This window comes from Macaca nemestrina, chromosome 15 (assembly GCF_043159975.1).
Source record: "Macaca nemestrina isolate mMacNem1 chromosome 15, mMacNem.hap1, whole genome shotgun sequence".
Taxonomy (NCBI): Eukaryota; Metazoa; Chordata; class Mammalia; order Primates; family Cercopithecidae; genus Macaca; species Macaca nemestrina.
The window spans coordinates 3,358,771-3,372,213 of record NC_092139.1 but is presented as its reverse complement, the minus strand read 5'-3'; the positions used below and the strand labels follow the sequence as shown (position 1 = coordinate 3,372,213).

The 13,443-nt window shown below is 53.2% G+C and overlaps 1 protein-coding gene and 1 long non-coding RNA gene across 2 annotated transcripts in view; one reads left to right on the top strand and one right to left on the bottom strand.

Annotated features, from left to right (window-relative positions):
* The window catches only part of LOC105470550 (cadherin 4), a 683,954-nt gene that overhangs the window by 153,812 nt on the left and 516,699 nt on the right, over positions 1-13,443 (top strand). The window lies entirely within an intron of this gene.
* LOC139358414 (uncharacterized) lies at positions 6,926-12,016 on the bottom strand. Its single transcript, XR_011613183.1, has 4 exons — positions 11,896-12,016; positions 9,765-9,841; positions 9,154-9,354; positions 6,926-6,995 (listed from the first exon to the last, which is right to left on the bottom strand). It is a non-coding gene; the product is annotated as an uncharacterized lncRNA (long non-coding RNA).

The window sequence follows — 13,443 nt, the reverse complement described above, 5'->3', positions numbered from 1 at the left end:
CAGGGTCAAGCCCTGGGAACTGGAAGGGTCTTTCTCCAGGGAGACTCTGAGGGGCTGTTTCCAGAGGAAGGAGCCAGGCTGTGTGGATAGAACCCTGCCTGGGCTTCGCTTCCACCCTCTGCCTCTGCGAAATAGTCCATCCCCCCCCAGCCACTCTTCCTTTCCATGTTCCAGGCTTTTGGTGTGGGAGACCACCTCCCTGCAAACACCCTTCCCGGTCTTTGCATGGTTTTAAATCATCCTTCATGGCACCCCAGGTCCCCTTCCCATCCCATCCTCAGCTCTGGAAGCTCCCGTCCCCATTCGCAGAGCTTGCCCATGCTCCCTTTCCCCGCCGGGGTGGCCTCCTTGCTTTTCACCACTGGCCTGGAAGTGCCTTCCAGTTGTGTTTCTCTTTGCACCTCCTGTAGCTTCCAGCATGGCTTTTGTCCTGGCAGTCAGGACCCTAGTGGAGGGGAGGGGCGTGTCACCAGCTTGCCCTGTTCCGAGGCTGCATGAGTGGTTGTGGAGCCTGGGCTTCTCCTCACCTTCCAAGCTGACCACTGCCTAGCTGGTGACCTGAGTCTCAGTCCCCCTGAGCCTCAGTCTACTCATCTATAAACTGGGGAGATGGTGGGGCTGTTGCATGGGATGGCACGCTGTGTGTCTTCTGCCTAACACACCCCTGCACAACTGCCATGCCCTGTGTGACGGCTGTTACCACCATTATTGTGTGATTCCTGCCTGGCCGTGGCCTGGTGCTGGTGGTTGGATGGGCCTTGCAAATAGTGGATGCTCATATATTCATCGTGGAGTCCCCTCCCCACAGAACTTCTCTCCCACTGCTTCTCAAGGACAGTCACTTACAAAAGGCAATTTCTTGGTGGCTACAAATCTTCAGGGTCATCCCCTGTGGCCATCTCTCATTCCCCAAGGGCAGCACTTAGTAGGGCCTTTTCAGCAGCCTTCCAGTCTCCATCGTGACAAAGACCCACAGCCTGGGCAGCTTCCACATCACTCATTTTCTCAGCATTCTGGCGGCTGGAAGTCCAAGTCCACGGTGTCTGCAGGGCTGGTTTCTCCTGAGGCTTCTTTCCTTAGCTTGCAGATACCGTCTCTGCCCTTTGACCTCCCAGGGTCATGCCTCTGTGTGTGTCAGTGTCCGAATTTCCTTTCCTTAAGAGGACACCAGTCACACTGCATTAGGACCCACCCCAGTGACCCCATTTTACCTCCGTTAGCTCCTTAAAGGCCCTACTGCAAATATAGTCACGTTCTGTGCTGCTGGGGGTTAAGACTCAGCATATGAATCTTGGGGAATGCAGGTTAGCCGGCTTGATGTCCCATGTAACGTGGGTCTCCCAGCGTGAATGACCCATCTCACTAGAGTGGGCAGGGCACGGCCCATGCCCTGGCTCAGCCCTGATGCCTGCAGGAAGTGGGCATCATTGGTAGAGAAATGGGAGGAGTGGACTCCCCTGCATTTGGGCCACTGTATCCTCTGCTGCTTTCACTGTGGTGTGAGGCGACTTGGAAAGGAGAGTGGAGTCAGGGAGAGCCCTGCATGGAGGCCATTCTGAGACAGGCAGGCACCCCAGCCCCTCTCCAGCTGGCTTGGTACAAATGCTCGCCGACCAGCTCCCAGCAAAGCTGACTCCTGGCATTATCACATGATTCGACTGTTCTCTGTGCGGCAATATTAATAATAATGCTCACTCTTGTTGCAAGCACAGCAGGAAGTGGCCGTGTGATGGGGTGGTGGAGGGGGCATTGCTGTAAACAGGGGCTTGCTGGCGGAGAGCTCATCCTGTCCTTAGGGCAGAAATGAATGTCACCTCTCGAATCAGAATTCCGATTAGAGCTGCACTCGGGAAGTCTCTCCAGATGGGAGAGGACATTGTCTGAAGTCCTTAGCAGAGCCGAGAGCTGTGTCCCTTGCAGAGCCAGCCTGCCTCCTCCTATGGTGAGAGTGGCAGCTGGTCTGGACTCGTCCTCTTCAGTGAGATGCCTGTGAGTGCCCGGGAGGGAGCTGCCACATGCAGTGGGGGTGTGTCTCTCCACAGATCGGAGGTCAGGAGGCTGATGGATGTCCTGCGTCCCTCACAGTGAGTCCAAAGATTCAACCAGCAAGAGGGAGGCTGGGCTGTTCCGCTAGCTGGAAATTCCAGAATGCTTGGCCCACATTCGTCAAACTGCCAGCTCAGAAGTGGGTGGTATTCAAATGCTTTCCAGTGGTGGTTCTCAAAGTGGGATCCCCAGACCAGTGGCATCGGCATTACTTTGGGAGACGTTGGGGAGCCCTATTCTCTGTCCCCCCACCCGAGACCTGCCAAATCAGGAGCTCAGGCTGGAGCTCAGGATCCTGCCTGTACCCCAGCCCTGCGCTGCCACCCAATGGAAACATGGTGGCGCCATGGAGGGATTTTAAATGTCTTAGAGGCCATGTTGGAAAAAAAAAGTGAAAAGAAACAGTAAAACTAATTTTTATTGTGGTGAATGTATTTAACAAAATTTAACCATTTTAACTATTTTTTATGTGTACAGTCAGCAGCATTAAGTACATTCACAGAGTCATGGAAATCATCGCAGTTGTCCATCTCCAGAATTTTTACATCTCTCCAATCTGAAACTCCATCCCCATTAAACATGCACTCCCAGCCCCACTCTCCCCAGCCCCTGCCCCCACCATCCTCTTGTTTGTTTCCATGAATGTGACTGTCCTAGGGACCCCAAACAGGTGGAATCATACGGTATTTGTCCTTTTGCATCTAGCTGTTTTCACTAAAGTGATGTCATTAAAGTTCACCCATGTTATAGTGAGTGTTGGAATCTCCTTTTTTTTTTTTTTTTTTTTAAAAGACGGAGCCTTACTCTGTCACCCAGGCTGAAGTACAGTGGCGCAATCTCGGCTCACTAAAACCTCTGCCTCCCAGGTTCAAGCAATTCTTGTATCTCAGCCTCCTGAGTAGCTGGGATTACAGGCATGCGCCACCACGCCTGGCTACTTGTCGTATTTTTAGTAGAGATGGGGTTTTGCCGTTTTGCCCAGGCTGGTCTCAAACTTCTGGCTTCAAGTGATCCACCCACCTTGCCTCCCAAAGTGCTGGGATTACAGGCATGAGCCACCATGCCTGGCCTCTCCTTCCTTTTTTTTTCCCCCCTCCAAAACAGAGTTTTGCTCTGTCACCCAAGCTGGAGTACAGTAGCATGATCTCAGGTCACTGCAACCTCTGCCCCCTAGGTTTAAGCAATTCTCCTGCCTCAGCCTCCCGAGTAGCTAGGATTACAGACATGTGCCACCACACGTGGCTAATTTTTGTATTTTTAGTAGAGACAGGGTTTTACCATGTTGGTCAGGCTGGTCTCAAACTCCTGACCTCGTGATCCGCCCACTTCAGCCTCCCAAAGTGCTGGGATTACAGGTGTGAGCCACTGCACCTGGCTTCTCCTTCCTTTTTAAGGCTGCGTAACATTGCATCATAGGGTAGACCACATTCTGTTTATCCCCTCGTTCACCAGTGAGTATTTGGCTCACTGTTTTTCACAGCTGCTGCATCATTTACGTTCCCACAGCAGTTCCCAAGGTTCCAGTTCCTCCACATCTTCACCAATATTTGTTCTTTTCTGTTTTCTGATAGTGACTATCCTAATGGGTGTGAAGTGGTACGCAATCAGTTTCTTGAATGAGTTTGCTTAACCTAGTATTGCCAAAACAGTATTATTTCAGTGTGTAAAAATACTCAGAGTATTAATCAGGTATTTTACATGGTTTTTAAATTTTTATTGTGGAGGAAGCTTTTGAAATCAGTGTGCATAAGACACTCACACCCCAGCTCTGCTCAGACCAGACCCATTGAAGGCACTTGGCACAGGCCCGCCCCGTGGCACCCTGTGGACAGCATGGCACTGTGCGGGTCTCTCCGCAGCTCCAGAAGGGGACAGAGGACATAACTTACCAAGTGTGATTTTAGGGCCTGCAGCTCTATTCATTTTGATGAAGGGTGTCTTTTTGAGGGGGTGAAATCTTTGGACAGTTTTTTCCTGACTCACTGCCTTCGGGGAGAATTGGATATCTGTGCTCAGACACAGAGGCTGCAGGTCTCGGGGGCTCTTCCAGTTGCTGATTTGAAATGACTTGGAGCGGTGGAGAGGCTGAGCTGGGGAGGTGTTTGGAAACACCAATTCAGAACGCAGCAAGACTGGCGCAGCCTGGCATTACTGCTCAATAGAATAATATATGGCCCGCAGAGCTGTCTGTGGGTGCTTGGGATAAAACCCAGATTCTGTGGCCTATTTCTTTCTTCTTCAGAAAAGGACTCTGTTGGGGGCATGCAGTCCTGGTCGCCAAGAGACTCACTCTTTCTCTCTTGGTCTGTGCTCTCTCTTCCCCTCCTCGCTCTCCCACTCTCCCCCTCCTCCCTCTCTGTCTTTCTCCATCTCCCTCCCTCCCTCTACCTCTCTTCTCTCTCCCCTCTCCCCCAGCCCCTCTCTCTCCTCCCTTTCCCTGTTACCAGCAAACCTGCTGAGGTCACCTCTTCCGCCTTGAGCCAGCTGTGGGGTGTGGGGCCCGAGTGCCAGCTGTTTCCTCCAAACATATCACCCATGTGAGCCAGCACCATTGGGTTCGGAGTTGGGAGTTGGGAATCGGGCCATCAGAACATCTCCCTGTCTGGGTTGATTGCTGTCAACAACTGTCAGCCCTCCCTGGCCCTGTTTCCGGCTGGAATGCATTTCTGTATCGCTATCTAGCAGGGCTGTAAATTGGCAGCGTGGATTGGGGAGCAAATTTCTAGCCGCTTCCCTCTCAGAACGTCCATTTCTCTTGACTTGTATTACTCGTTTTACGGCTGGAGACAGGTGCACACGGTGGGAAGCGGGCACAGGAGCCTTGACCTGACAAGGTCCCTGAGGCCAGGCGAGGTCTCAAGAAGTCTGAGTTTGGAAGGCGCCACCGGAGACTGCACTTCAGTGTACTGTGGTCCTGGTCCAAGGGGCCAGGCCGAGAGCAGCAGGGCCGTTCATGCTCAGAGGCCCACTTGGAAGAGATGGAGCCTCCCATCCCTTGAGTTTTCTGAGGGGTGCACATGTTCTCTCTTATGGGGATGCCACCTTCGAGGCACGGAGAAGCCACCTGCTTCCTCAGATCACAAGCAGAGCAGAGGTCTCACCTGCCTTTGCTCTTTTGCTGATTAAGTGGCAAATGCTGATCAAGAAAGTAAAGGTGTCCATTGGCTTTGCGCTGGTCCTTTGGTCTCAAGAGACAGAGAAGACAGATGAAAGTCAAAGATGTGTTTGCAAGCTTCAGCCCAAACTTCTTTGACTAAGTGAGGTCATTGTGTGAGCCAGTTTTCCTCCCCAAACTTCTGATTTCCCATCTATCAGATGGGCTGATAACGGCACTTGCTCTACCGCCCAGTGAAATCGCGGGTGGAGGAGTCAGTGTCCTGGAGACTGCCGTAACAAAGCGCTGTCAACAACAGCGGTTTATTCCTTTAGGGGTCTGGAGGCTGAGATGGAGGTGTGGGCAGGGCTGGTTCCTTCAGGGGCTCTGAGGGAGGACTGCTTGAGCCCAGGAGGTCCAGGCTGCAGTGAGCTGTGATTACATGGCCACACCACCACACCCCCGCACCCCTCTCCCAGCTTCTGGTGGCTGCCAGAGAGACCCCTTGATGTTCCTTGGCTTGTGGCCACATCACTCCAGTCTCTGCCTTGGCCCTCATGCCACTTTTTCTGTGTGTCTGTGACTTCTTTTGTCATTGGATGTAGGACCTACCCTCATCCAGGTAAGCCTCAGCAAAGACCGTTTTTCCAGATAAGATCGCACACACTGGTTCCAGGCGTCCATATTTTTCTGGGGGCCACCGTTCAACCCATGACAGTGGGTCAGTGTTTTGTCCATGGAGAAAGGCCTCGCAGAGTTTGGTGGGACTGCTGGTTATAGGGGTGGGGCTCACTGCAGACATGCCCTGAGCCCGAGATCACCCATTCCCCGCGGCAGGTGCAGCTGACAGCAGAGGCGGCTGCTCTGCCCAGGACAGCGCTTTTGGTACTTATCTCCGCTCGTCAGTTTCTATCGTGCCCCAACAAATAGACCCCCTCCCATCACGGCTGTTTCTGGGGCCTGTTAGGGTCTCTCTGCTACCCGCTAATCCTTACAGCTTAGGCAAGTTCGTGCTTCCTTGGAGATGAAACCTGAGAGATGTAAAGACTCCCGTCCTTGGAAGTTCTGAAAGACACTTTAAGATGAAAGAGAGATTTCAAACTCTACATCCTGGGGCAGCTTTCCCATCGGCTGGTGCACAGAGCTAGGAGAGGGGAGTGTTTGGCTTCCAGGCCAGCCACAGCGGAGTTTCCACCTGGAAGGTTCTGGCCCCGTCTGTCTGCCTCCCCAGCTCCCTTCCCACCCTCCCCTCTTCTGCAGTCCTTGCTGCCTCTCTCTTCCCCCAAAGCCAAGGCCACCCTGCTCCAGGCATGGCCCATGCCGTCCCCTCTGCTGAGTATACGCCCCATTCCCTGTGTCTGGCCAATTCCATCTAATCCTCAGGCCTCAGCTTAAGCCTTCCATCCCGGAGAGGCCGCCTGGACAGCCCCATGCCTAGCACGTCCCCCTGCTGTGTTCTCCTAAGTACACACATGTGTTCCCTCACAGCCATCGTCAGAATTGAAATTATACAAACATTGGCATCATTTAGTCAATGATCATCCTGAGGACAGCTTCATGAAAAGCACTCAGCACACAGTAGGTGTCTGTTGAATGCACCATTTGCAAAGCCTGCGCATTCTGATTGAATTCCAGCCACAGCCCTCTTAGCGGGAGTTGTACCAAGAGCACAGAGAGGTGAAGGGACCCCCCGATGATGCCAGGCATGCGAGGGGGTACTAGGCACTCACCTGGAGAGTGACTGCAAATCTGGGCTCTCTCCAATGGTCTCCGGCCACTGTCCCTCAGGAGTGTGAGCAGCTGCAGGAATCCTCTGCCCCAAGAGCAAGCCTCCCTCTGCAGGCAGCTCCTCCTGCTGTGGGGGGAAATGCAGGTCAGCACCAGGGCCTGGCAGGTCTGGAGCTGGAAAGGTCTAAAGAACTGGAGGAGGGACCATTCAGGGGTGCTCCTTGCTCTGGAAGGCATTGATCTCGCCACCAAAGGCTATGGAATGAGAGGGTGCAGGAAGGAAAGATGCCATCTGCAGTCAGGAGATTCCAAGTGCAGTGCTCTCCTCCCGACAGGGTCGCCAGGGCTGGGAAGATCTCACCACAATTTCTATTGACTGTGACTTTGTCACCACCAAAAACAAAATAAGCAAGCCCAGCCATTCTGGAAAACCATGTGGCAGTGTCCAGTAAAGCTGAGCATGTGTGTTTCCAGGGATCCAGCAACTCTCTTCCTAACAAGGCCTAAGAGAAACGTATGCTCAGGTGCAGCCAAAGTCATGTTCTGGAAGGTTCATAGCAGTACTCCTCCTAACAGTCCAAAGTTGGGGGCGAGCCAGGTGCCCACGCACAGTGCACTAGTGAATAGGGTGTGGCATGTCCCACAGGGGAATAAGGTCAGGAGTGACCCACGTGCCCATGCACAGTGCACTGGTAAAGACAGTGTGGCATGTCCCCTGGGGGATGATAGGACAGGAGTGACCCAGGTGTCCACGCACAGTGCACTGGTGAACAGGGTGTGGCATGTCCCCTGGGGGATGATAGGACAGGAGTGACCCAGGTGCCCATGCACAGTGCACTGGTGAACAGGGTGTGGCATGTCCCCTGGGGGATGATAGGACAGTGGCAGCAAGGCCTGGCAGCCATGTGTATGGGTCTCAGATGTGCTGTGGAATATGAGTGGCAGCTTCCATATGTTACTCATTTCTGTGGAGCTAAAGACAGGGAGGGGAAGCTGGTGTTTGTGATGGGAGCCCTTACAGCTCTTTTCCTTGGGGACCCTGGCTGGGAGGGGACACAAGGTAGGCTGCTGGGGCTGACATCTTCCCCTCGGCTGGCTGGTGACTGCACGACAGTGTGCATTTGTAAGAGTCCCTCACTCAGAGTGGGTTCTTCCTCTGGGCGTGCAACACTTCAACTTCAGAAAAGCACGGGAGGGTCTTTATTCCGTTCCATAACAGGAGGAGACGTCATAATCCTGGACAGAATGGAAGCCACCAAAAGGGACTCACGTGAAGTGGGGAGACCTAATTTTGATCAAAAGACGCCAGGCAGAAAAGGAAGCTTTCTGGATGCTTTCATTGATAGGAAATGCTGAACAGTCAAACTCATCTCCACTGTCCAAAGCCAGGGTGGAGGTTTCATTTCAGGATGGAGGGTGTTTCATGACTGAATGGAATCAAGGGGACTTCCAGGGTGCAGGTTGCACAGAGTCCCATTGTGAAAATCCATAAAAGCAGCTGCATACTTAGGATATGCATGTTTTCTCTGGAGATGTTATACTTCAAAAAAAAAAAGGAACTGTGCTTCCCTGACATTTGTGACACAGGTGGATGTGAGTCTCCTCCCCCTGCTGGGATTCTGGTGCCGGGATGTGAGGGGCAGGGCGTGTGCAGAAAGCAGTAGCCCCCATCATTTGTCCAGCACTGGATTCTGGAGACTCACTGGGTGTGCACTGGAGTAAGTGGATTTATGAATAGTATCGAGTTCTAACTAAACCCACGCTCATGGGCTAAACCAAGCAGCTTTAACACAGCCCTGCAAGGAAACCGCAGCCTGGAGACCTTCCTCACCATCCAAGCCTGGAGCAAAGTGTGGGGCTGACACACATTCCTCACGGGCCATGGCTATCACCAGCCACAGTCAGAGGTTCAAAAGCAAAAACAAAACCTGATGATCCAATCACATCTGAAGGATGTCAGCCCCAACCGTGTGAAGTTACCAAGATGACTTTTCGAATGTACATCTATACATTCCATTGCATTATCTTTAAAGACAAATCTCCCCAAGCGTCTTCTTTAAGTATTTATTTACCAGTGGAGGGTTCAGAGCAGCAGTAAATACATTTATAGATATATAAATATTTTTATACTAAGGGTGCGTGCCAGAAATTCTCTTCTCTCCGTCAGGTACGTGAGCACAGAGTTTGGAGAGCACTCATGCAGGAGAACTTACAGATCTGGCTCCAAATTCTAAATTAGGACAAGATGAAATTACTGAGCACCTCAGCTGCAGAAGGGGCCTCACCTGGCCTCAGGAGGCTTCTGTGAGTTCCTGTTCTTGGCCACCTTGCACCTGCTTGCTCAGTGCTTCCTGGGCATGTGGGTGTGTCATGTGTCTTGGGAGAATCACCTGGTTCCCCTCCCTGGGCTCAGCAGCCTCAGTGCTTCTCCTCCTGCTGCTGGGAAGCCCCTCTTGTCAGGTGTCAGGTGTCAATCAGGATTCCGTCTGGGAAAAATAACCTTGCAGTAAGGGATTTTCTACTGGGCTTAAAACCTTACACGTTGTGGGAGAAGCTGAGGAGGTAAGATTCAGAGAAGTCAGAAGGTCAGAGAAAAGTCACAAACAGGATGGCTGAGTGGACGTGGTAGAGAAATGCATGGACGCTGTGGCCCTGCTGCAGGTGGTACACCTCGGGGCAGGGCAGACAGCTGGGGAGGGATGCTGGAAGCACAATGGGGGAAGCAAGGACCCCCAGACCCACAAGGATGGGACAGACCCAGCATCTGCCTAGCACACATCAGTGATGACCTGCAAGTGAGGCTGGCAGGAGGTGGAGGAGCTGTGGGTGGTGCCGGTAAGCCGACAGGGCAGGCAAGTTTCCTGAGCTGTTCCAGTGCCCCTGGGTGTGCACTCACCTCGCAGATGCAGGGGCCATTGCCTCATGTTTCTTTTTAAATCTCATGTCCCTCTCATTGCTAATCCTGACCCAGACCTGTATGGGCAAGAAATGTCTTTCATCCTAACTGAATTGACGCATTGCAAAACTACCCCAGAGTCCAAAACAGAGACTCAATATGGCAGAGACCCCTGTCTCCATTTCTTTAGTTCTGGTGTGGTTAATATTGCAAATACACTCGGATGAACTTAGCATTGACTTTTGGATGGCGCTTTGAGAAACTGCATTTATAGGAGCAATGGCATGGGATTTTTTTTGTTGTTCATGACTGTATTGCGTCCTTTCTTTTACTTGGCAGGTACATTTGTCATTTTTTTTTCATTTTGAGATCTACACACTTAAACCCTTTGATTTCTGCATCATTAATAACACTTCCCCGGGTCCTAATGAAAGGTGTCTTTGCCTCTCTCAGCATCTGAGCAAGTAGTTCTAAGTGGATGGTCTCGATGCAATCAAGCCAAGCTTCTTCAGTGGCTTCTAAAGCCTTTCCTCACCTGACCTCTGGCTGCATCCTTAGCCTCTCACCTTGTCACTCCCTGTGCACACACACACAGGCTGTGCACACACACGCAGGCTGTGCACACACACACAGGCTGTGCACATGTTCCTGTACACATGCACATGCCCACACCTACAAATGAACACGTGTGCATGGGCATGCACACACAGTATCTGCACACACTCGTATATATACACACATCCACACACAGCATACATGCATACACACACGTATCCACACACGTATCTGCACATAGCAAACATGTATCCACACATGTATCCACACACGTCCACACACAGCACACACATATACACGTTCACACACATGTATCCACACATCCACATACAACACACATGTATCCACACTCATATCCACACACATATCCACAAACATGTATATACACACATATCCACACACAGCACACATGTATCCACACACGTATCCACATACAGCACACACTTATACACATGTATCCACACACAGCACACATGTATACACACATAACCACACAGCACACACATACACATGTATCCACACACAGCACACACATATTCACACACACACAGGCCCTGCGGTCCCTCCACTGCAACCATTGATGTGGTCCTCCCATGGGCCTTGTCCTCTCCTGGGTCTCTGTAGAGGCCACTCCTAGACCAGGGATGTCGCCTGTCACCCACTCTTCCTCTGTTTTCATTCTGGCCAGCTCCAGCTCGTCACCCTCTGGATTTAGATTTCGGTCCATCTCTTTTGACTTTGTCTCCCTGACTCCCATTCTTTAAGGAGAGTGTCATCCTGACACGGGCTTCAGTCATCCCTGTGCTGTGGGCATTTGCCCCGCCTGTTTCCCTTCCAGTGTCCCCCACAGAGCAAGGCTTGGAATCCACTCCTGGCTGTGACAGCACAGTGCCCCACATGCTCTTGAAGATGGGAAAGGCATGAGCCTGTGCCGCGCGGTCCACCCGGAGCCAACTTTAAAAAACGACCACCAAGTGCAGCCCCATGGGCCTCACACAGAGGAGGAGCCTGCAGCCTCCTAGCCGGTGCCGGCTCATCCAGGAAAGGGTGCTGGGCCCCAGCTCTGTGCCAGGCATAGGTGGACCAGGAGCAGCAGGTCACTGCTCTGGTGGAGGATCCCCAAGACCGCCTGTGTGGCTCCGCGAGCGCCTTGAATCACAGCTCAGGACCGTGCCCCCCATGGCACAGAGCTGCCTACAGAGCTGGGTCCAGCCCGGCCCGGAGGCATGGCCGACCCTCGCCCTGAGCAGGGCAGGCACCACAGGAGGCTCCGGGGACAGGAGCAGGGAGGGAGGCAGTGAGGACCGGAGGGCAGTGGCACCCTGAACCCAGTGCCGCCCTCGACACTAGGACGCTCGATATGGGAGCGAGCCGGCCAAGGGGGAGCCAGGACAGAGGCAGGGGTTGGGGGGCCTTCAGGGTGGGACAGCTGGGACTGGCTCCTGTCTGAAAGGGGGCTGGGGAAGTGAAGGAAAGCCCATGTCTCCAGCCTGGACCCCTGAGCAGGACGTGTTCTCTGAGGTCAACCCTAGGAGAAGGCCAGCGGGCAGGGCAGGGCAGACCCTGCTGTGATTACCCGTGAGATAAGGCACAGAGCACATCCTGCAGGAGGGGCAGAGCCCACAGAAAACGGGGCAGCAGCGCACGGAAACGCAGGCTACTGGGCAGCCCGCAAGACGTTCCTGAGGGCCCCGCCCAGGGCAGCATGGCCAATTGCAGGATGTTCCCGGGGGCCCCGCCCAGGGCAGAATGGCCAATTGCAGGATGTTCCCGGGGGCCCCGCCCAGGGCAGGATGGCCAACTGCAGGATGTTCCCAGGGGCCCCGCCCAGGGCAGGATGGCCAATTGCAGGATGTTCCCGGGGGCCCCGCCCAGGGCAGGATGGCCAATTGCAGGATGTTCCCGGGGGCCCCGCCCAGGGCAGGATGGCCAACTGCAGGATGTTCCCGAGGGCCCCGCCTAGGGCAGGATGGCCAATTGCAGGATGAGCTTGAGGGCCCCGCCCAGAGCAGGATGGCCAATTGCAGGACGTTCCTGAGGGCCCCGCCCAGGGAAGCATGGCCAATTGCAGGAGGATCTTGAGTGCCCCGCCCAGGGCAGGATGGCCAATTGCAGGATGTTCCCGAGGGCCCCGCCCAGGGCAAGATGGCCAATTGCAGGACGTTCCTGAGGGCCCCGCCTAGGGCAGGATGGCCAATTGCAGGACGTTCTTGAGGGCCCCGCCTAGGGCAGGATGGCCAATTGCAGGACGTTCCTGAGGGCCCCGCCTAGGGCAGGATGGCCAATTGCAGGAGCTTCTCAAGGGCCCCATCCAGGGCAGGATGGTCAATTGCAGGACGTTCCTGAGGGCTCTGCCCAGGGCAGCGTGGCCAATTGCAGGATGAGCTTGAGGGCCCCGCCCAGATCAGGATGGCCAATTGTAGGATGTTCTCGGGTGCCCCGCCCGGGGCAGGATGGCCAGTTGCAGGTGGTGCTGATGTCCTCAGATCGTTGAAGACTGAGGCCTGCGCTCTTGTGTTTCTTAAGTCAGGGCAGATCACATGCCGCAAATAGTTACCAGGGCTGACCTCTCTGGTGAGACCACGGGAGATTTGACTCCTAACTCTTTGCAGTTAAAAAACATGTTAAGAGGTATTAATTTTATGAAAAAAGCAGTAAGAGAAATAGAAGAGGCCAGAAGAATATGTGATATATTCAATGGAGGTTTCCAGTTGTTTTGTTTCTTTTTCTTCTGAGAGTTAAAGGAATCATCTCATTTTTTGACACAGACAGGTGCTTTAATCTAGCTGATAAAAATTTTGCTTGGAAAAAATACTCTGGCTTAATATATTAAGGATGAGAAATATAGGAAGATGTAGGTACCTGTAATGAATAATGCTCACACCTGAAAATGCCGTGTCTAGCTCATAGGCACTGCATTCGGGTGGACACTTTCACATAATGTGGGTGGAGGGTGGGTGGCAGGGCATGGGGGCGTCCTGTGTGGAGGGCTGTAGGTAGACTCTGGGTCCCTTGCTCAGCTCTGAGCTTCAGCGACTGCAGAGGACTGGTCTGCCTGTTTGCTAATCCCTTCCCTGTCACCTGCCTTTCCGCTTTATGTATGAGTGATTCATAGATCCCAATT